The sequence below is a fragment of the Ursus arctos genome, unplaced genomic scaffold (assembly GCF_023065955.2).
Source record: "Ursus arctos isolate Adak ecotype North America unplaced genomic scaffold, UrsArc2.0 scaffold_2, whole genome shotgun sequence".
Lineage (NCBI taxonomy): Eukaryota > Metazoa > Chordata > Mammalia > Carnivora > Ursidae > Ursus > Ursus arctos.
This window is the reverse complement of record NW_026622874.1, coordinates 100,112,093-100,118,430: the sequence shown is the minus strand read 5'-3', so window position 1 is coordinate 100,118,430 and position 6,338 is coordinate 100,112,093.

Genomic DNA, 6,338 nt, shown 5'->3' with positions numbered 1-6,338 from the left:
GTCTCCCAGGCTTTGTCAAGGGGCCCCTTGCATGTGGGGCCACCCTCACTGCCCAGCAATCAACTCTGCCCTAGCCTTTGCTTCCTGCTTGCTCAGAGTCTCAAGGCCAAGCAGATGTGAGACTAACGCTCTCCATGGTACTTGCTGGATGTGTGCATGACCTCTTAGGCAAGGGGCAGTAAGTCAGAGCTTCTCTTCCCCCAAATTTTCCTTTTAAGTTCTTGGCCAGCCTCTTGTTTGCCTCAACTGGTATCATCACCCCAGATTGCTACAATGTAATTAAAAGGCCACTAATTGGTTTTGACAAATGCCCCAGGGATAGGGCTTTACTCCCACAGTAAACTCATAATCAGGGAAAATAAAGACAGTTCCTACAGATGAGGCTTTTTTGGGGAGGTGCCATACAGGCCAAGTTTTGACAATTCCCTGGGGATGGAGCTTCTGGGAATCTTCAGCCCATTTGGTCCCTCCAGTGGCTGCTAGGCTGCTGCTTTTCACCGGGGCTATGTTTCAGAGGCCGCTAGTTTTCAAGGCTACCCCAGAGCTGGGGAGAGAGGGATGCAAATAGGGCAAATTTACATGCCCCAAAGTTCACTGTTCTTATATTCACCCATTTTTCTTGAATAAGGTCTCCACAAATTGTTCTGAGCCTTTGGTCAATTTCCAAAGTTCTGGAAAAGTTGATTATGACCCTTGTTTTCATCAATGTTTTGTTGCTTTGATGGGACAGATTTTCAGAGGCCCTTATTCTTCCATTATGGAAGGGCCTGTCCCCTTAGGTTTACTCTTGATTCAATAAATGGAAAAAAAATTGAAGTGCAATATTTTGCTTTTGCAAAAGTATTGACCAAAATACGTTTGAAGTTTCTGAATCCAGAGCTGACAAAGATGAGAGGAAACAAGCTTTCTCACACACAGTTGGTGGGAGTGTAACTTTCTCAAAAGGAAATTTGGTACTTGTCCCTATAAACTGGAATTTCAAAAAATGTCATGTTTTCCTGGTGGAAAGAGAGCCAGAGATTCCATCAGGTTAGAGAGGGAGCACCGTCCTCTCAGGCAAGGGCAGGAGGGCATTTGCTGAAAGGATGAGGGTGGGGAGCTCCCCGAAAACAGAGGAACGTTGTGCCAAGCAGAGCTGACCACACGAAGCCACCCCACGTGCAGGAACAGGGAGAGAGGGAGAGAGAGGAAGTGGGACCAAGCCTTCATTCCTAGTGTGGGGAAAAAACAGATGTTTTTGACTCACAAGAAGAGAAACACAGATGTTAAGGTGTGTGAACAGAGGGTCTGCAGCATGATTTCTGAGCACCTTCAAGAGCCAGGCCACAGAGATGTAAACAACGTTAGCCAGTAGTTTGGTCCTGTAACCAACAGATGCCAAGCCATCGATGACAAAGAGTTGTTTAGAACATTTTTTCACAAGCCCAAGCTCCACACCCCTGATCCAAGGTGGCAACCTAAGAGGATGGGAGTCCCCTTTTTGTGGGAGGTGCTACTGCCGTTCTCATTTTACAGCTGGGGAAATGGAGACCCAGATTTTGACGGGGAGCTGTCACATTGCAGCAGAGACTCCCCTGTGGCAGGACAGGAGCCATGTGTCTGTGCCTACACTCTCGTTCCGCACTGCACACCCACCCCCCCACACTGGACCTTACCCTGATTCTCTAGAGTGGCTACGTGTCTCGTTGGGAACAAGGTCACTCTGTTTTACTCCTGTGCTGTGAATGTTCTCCAGCTGGAGGAGCCTCCTTGGGCTCCCAATTCTTCCCTATGTTTCTCAAAGCCCTAAGTGGTACTACCGGTGGGGGACACCAGCCACTCCCCCTCAGCCCCTGGTCCAGTTCATCCCCTATAGGGGCTCTGAAATTCTCTACAGGGCAGACTGACCTGGGGGTGACACAGAGGTGTCCCTGACATAGTCCTGTGTCTGAAACTCTGTCTCCATCCCTGTCTTGGGGCTGGTCTATGACATCAGTGAGAAAGGGGTCCCCTTCTTTCCCCAAGACCTTTATCTCAGCTCCTGCTTTTCCCAGAATGAAGGATCCTGAGGGCAGGTCCTGAGGAGGAAAAGACCTTTAGGGTCCTCCCTGTGTGGCTTCAGGGACCCCTCACCTTTCATTACCCACACAATTTGCAGGCATGGGTCTGGATGTGAACAGGAGTTATATCATCAGGATGAACTGGCTGCCACAGTGAGCAGCCCCCCCCCCCACTTCCCCATTGCTGAGGTTGCTGCCACACACAGAATGTGCTAGCTGTTCCCAGCATTCCTGCATTCTGGTCCTCAAGCCTCCACCTTCACGTCTCAGACCCTGAGGGACCTGAGCCTGCAGGTTGCCCCTAACCCCAGGTCAGAACCAAAGTGCTCAGAGCCCAGGACTCTGAGGAGACACGAACCCAGGCCATGGGCAGCAGCCAGCCCAGAGACCCCGATACCATGGGAGGACCTGGGTACACCCTCGCCTCATGGAAAGCCATTTCTCTGCTGCTGACCAAACCCCAAACCTCTTCCCCTTCCTCTTGAAAGCAAGCACGTACACATGCATGCACAGCTCTTGGCCAGCAACTCATGGCTGAGCTTTTCTACCTAATCAAGTCACCATTCCTACACTTGTTCTTAGGACGGTGATTCATTCTAATACCTTAAGATCTTTGCACCTGTGTTTTTGAGAGATTGAACTGAAATCGTTCCTTTCTCAAAATTCACTTTTCAGGTTTTGCAACAAGGCTATTCTGGTTTCCTAACACACATTTTCTATTCTCTGGAGGAGTTTATGTAAGATTGCCATTAATATTTTTCTAAAGTGTTAAGAACGATTTGCTACTGAGGTGAGCTGAGTCTGCAGATTTTTTGATGGAAAGATTTTAAACTGTAGATTCCATTTCTTGTGTCAGTTTCAGTAAGTTGTATTTTCTAGAAACTTGCCTGTTTTATCCAGATTTTCAAGCTTACTGGCATAGAATGTTCATAATAATGTTCTATGGGCTCTGTAATGATGTCTCATGCTTTTCCATCCTAACAGCTGAAGGGAGGAAAACAGAGATGGCATTCCAGGCAGTGGAAGAGCATGAGCAAAGCCCCAGCACAGAGACTGAACCAGCAGCTGGACGCACCTGTCTGGAGATTTGAGACACAGGCCCTAAGGATATAGAGGGTCCCAATACCAGGTCCTGCTGATACTGGATAGGACTATGTTAGCAGAAGCAGCTGCCCTTTGATTGGATGGTTCCATTGGCCTGGGGTCCCATAGACAAGCCGAAGAGTAAACTGAGTCACACTGTGGCTTGAAAATAGGGCACAGCAACCATCCTGTAGGCTCCCCCTGCACCGGTAGGGTGCCATTTCTTGCTGATTGATATCTCCATCAGGTATGCTCACTTGGGTTCCTGGTGCAGCTGCTCCTCCAACAGCTTTGCCCCCTGAGCCCTGCCTGGGGCCAGTTTTTTGTTTTGTTTGTTTTTTTAAGTAGGCTCCATGTGCAGCACGGAGCCCAACGTGGGGCTTGAATTCACGACCCTGAGATCAAGACCTGAGCTGAGATCAAGTGTCAGATGCTTAACCGACTGAGCCACCCAGATGCCCTTGAGCCCAGTTTATAATTGCCATCTGGCCCACCCATCTGGCTTTATGCCAGACCCACCCTATCAGCATGGTCCTGACCTCTCTGGCCTCCAGCTCAGCCCCCTGCTCCCTTTCTCGATGCCCCCACATCCACCTGGCTCCACCAATCTGCTAAAGGCAGATGCATTGTGGGCCAGCTCCTCTGGCTCAGATCAAGCAGGGACCCATCCAGACAATGGCCGGGACCCTCACAGGCTGGAGTACAGCTGGCCGTGCCCATGTTGCCATAGGGCCCAGACACACCCACAGCCACCAGAACACAGAACCAAAGAGGAATATGTCATCACTTAAACCTCAAAACTTATTTGAACAAATAGTGCTTCTTCACCTCCGAACAGAGGTAGAGGTCCCCCACTACGAATGACCCATTTCTTCTCACCAACCCATCTCCGTGTGTTGTTTTCTTCAATTTCAGCATGAAGACAATAGGACTCTAGTATTTTTAAACAGTCCAATGTGATCACCCCTTTAGGCAATATTGAAGTGGGAGCTTGAGCTGGAGAGTCACGGAGCAGCACCCTCCAGACAGCACACAGTGGACTCAACTGTGTATGCCTATTTGTAACGACAAAATATTTTTGAGAACTACGTGCAAGCCACACTCTCTGGTAAGCATTAGCCATCATGTTGCTGCCACGGGAGCTTGTAAATTAGGTAGTAGCAGAAATTATTTTTAGTTGGCCAGGCGTTGGGGATCAGCCCTGAAAGGAAACAGCACAGCTGACTGTAAGAAAGGACTTTATTTCTAAATGGAGCTGGGGATGGGGTCTGGTAAGGGTACATGTCTGTCCCCTGCCAGTGCTCTGGAGCCCACCCCCAGACCCAACGGCTGCTGATGAGCCTCAAGTGGGTCTTGGGGGTGGGCTGTTTGAACTGAGGGAGGCCCCAGGTCTCCCTTCAGGGCAGACCCCCTTTAAGAAGCCTGTGGCAGATGGCCTGTAGCCGTGGAGGCTTCTCACAGAGCCGCAGGCCAGCCTCCGGGGCTTTGGGGCTCATAACCCAGGAGGACAGCCAGAGTGAGGAACTTGATTTGCGATGGCCCACGGCCCTCTGTCTCCTTCAGCTTGAGTACCTGGTGAAGGAGAACAGGTTGGGCTCCAGAAGGGGCTTTCTGGTGCTAGCTGGAAAAGGGGCCAGGGCCCCTGCTCCTCTGTGTGGTGGCAGTTCCTGGGGAGGCACTGAAGTCCATGGGACAGAGGGAAAGCTGTCCATGTGGCCCCTTGTCCCTCACTCCTTCTCTGTCCACCCTTTGACCAGGACGGTCAAACCAGTCCACCCCCACCTCCAATTTGTTCCCTGTTTTGTTTTTTAATCTCGGTCCCTTGTCTATTCCGTCCCACTTTCTTATTCCTGACCTTCCTCTATCGTGTTGTAGCTCTGTTTCTGTCCCTTGGGCCCCCTCACTTTATCGCTGTCTCTCCCTTTCTGAGTCCCTCTGACTTCTCTTGCTTTCTGCCCCGCCCCTCCTCTCTGTCTTCTTCCTCTCCCCAAACCCCAACAAGAGACGGTTGCAACCTTGGAGAAGGCTCTGCAGGCTGTCCTGGGTTTTGGCATCCGGGATGGGAGCCGCAGTGGCGCTAGGGATGGGGACGACAGGGAGCAGCAGCAGCATCAGGACCAACGGGCGCCACATGGCCGAGCAGGCAGGGCGGCTGGCAAGGCGGTGAAGGCCGGGGGGGGGGGGGGGGGGGGCGGAGGTCAGAGGCCCTGCTCTTTGTCCAGGCACCGCCTCCCACTCTGCCCTTCTATCCCCTCCCCCTTCCGGGTGCCAGGCCTACCGCCCCCTGAGGCCCGGCCCTAGAGCCCAAGCCTCAATTACTCCTCACCTGCCGGCAGGCCTTCCTGTCTTCCCGCTGCCCTCGTGTCCGCCCACAGCCCGGTCACTGGCCTCTGGCTCCCCAGGGGCTATTAGATCCAGACAGTTCTTACCCGAGCTGCTTCTGGAGCCTTCTGCAGCCAGAGCCACGACCCACTACCGACCACGCTCAGGGCATCACCACGCCCCACTCATTGTTACACCCAACCCTTCATACAAACATCATGCCCCCAGCACAGCCATGCCCCACTGGATCATGCCTCCACTGTTACGCACCAACCAACCGTCCTACTATGGCCACGCCCCAAGGTATAACCACGCCCACATCCGTTAGCCACACCCCTAGAGTCGAGAAAGCCTCCGCCCCGACCACAGCAGGCCACGCCCCAGGCCAGAGCCAGGCCTCTGCTTGAAGACCAAGGCCCTGGAGACCCCTGGTGTTTGGGGGCTCTCCTATGTTCTGCTCTCCAAGCTTGCCCAGCGACTTGGGGTGCCCTTTCCTGCACTGTGGCCCGGAAGGTCTGTCCAGGCAGCACGCCAGGTTCCCACGGGGATCACTGTCCTGTGCCCACTGTCCCAATGCCCTGACTTTATTTTGTCCAAGTTTTCAGTTTAGTCAAAAGGGTAAATCTGGTTCCTGTCACTTCATTTTGGCCAACAATGGAAGATGAGAAATTATTCTCTTTTTGAGTGATTGCCTCTTTATAGAAACTTGCAAAATTTTATCTTCAGTGTCCTTATATTTCACTTTGTTGAGGTATGGATATTTCTGTATCTTTCCTGTTTGGAGCACTGGATGGTCTTTTGAGGTCATTTTGGATTTTTCCAAATATATGAAATTAACTAACCCCCCCCCCCCAAGTAGTTCCTCCTCTGCACTGCTGCAGTCTCCCCGGCTTC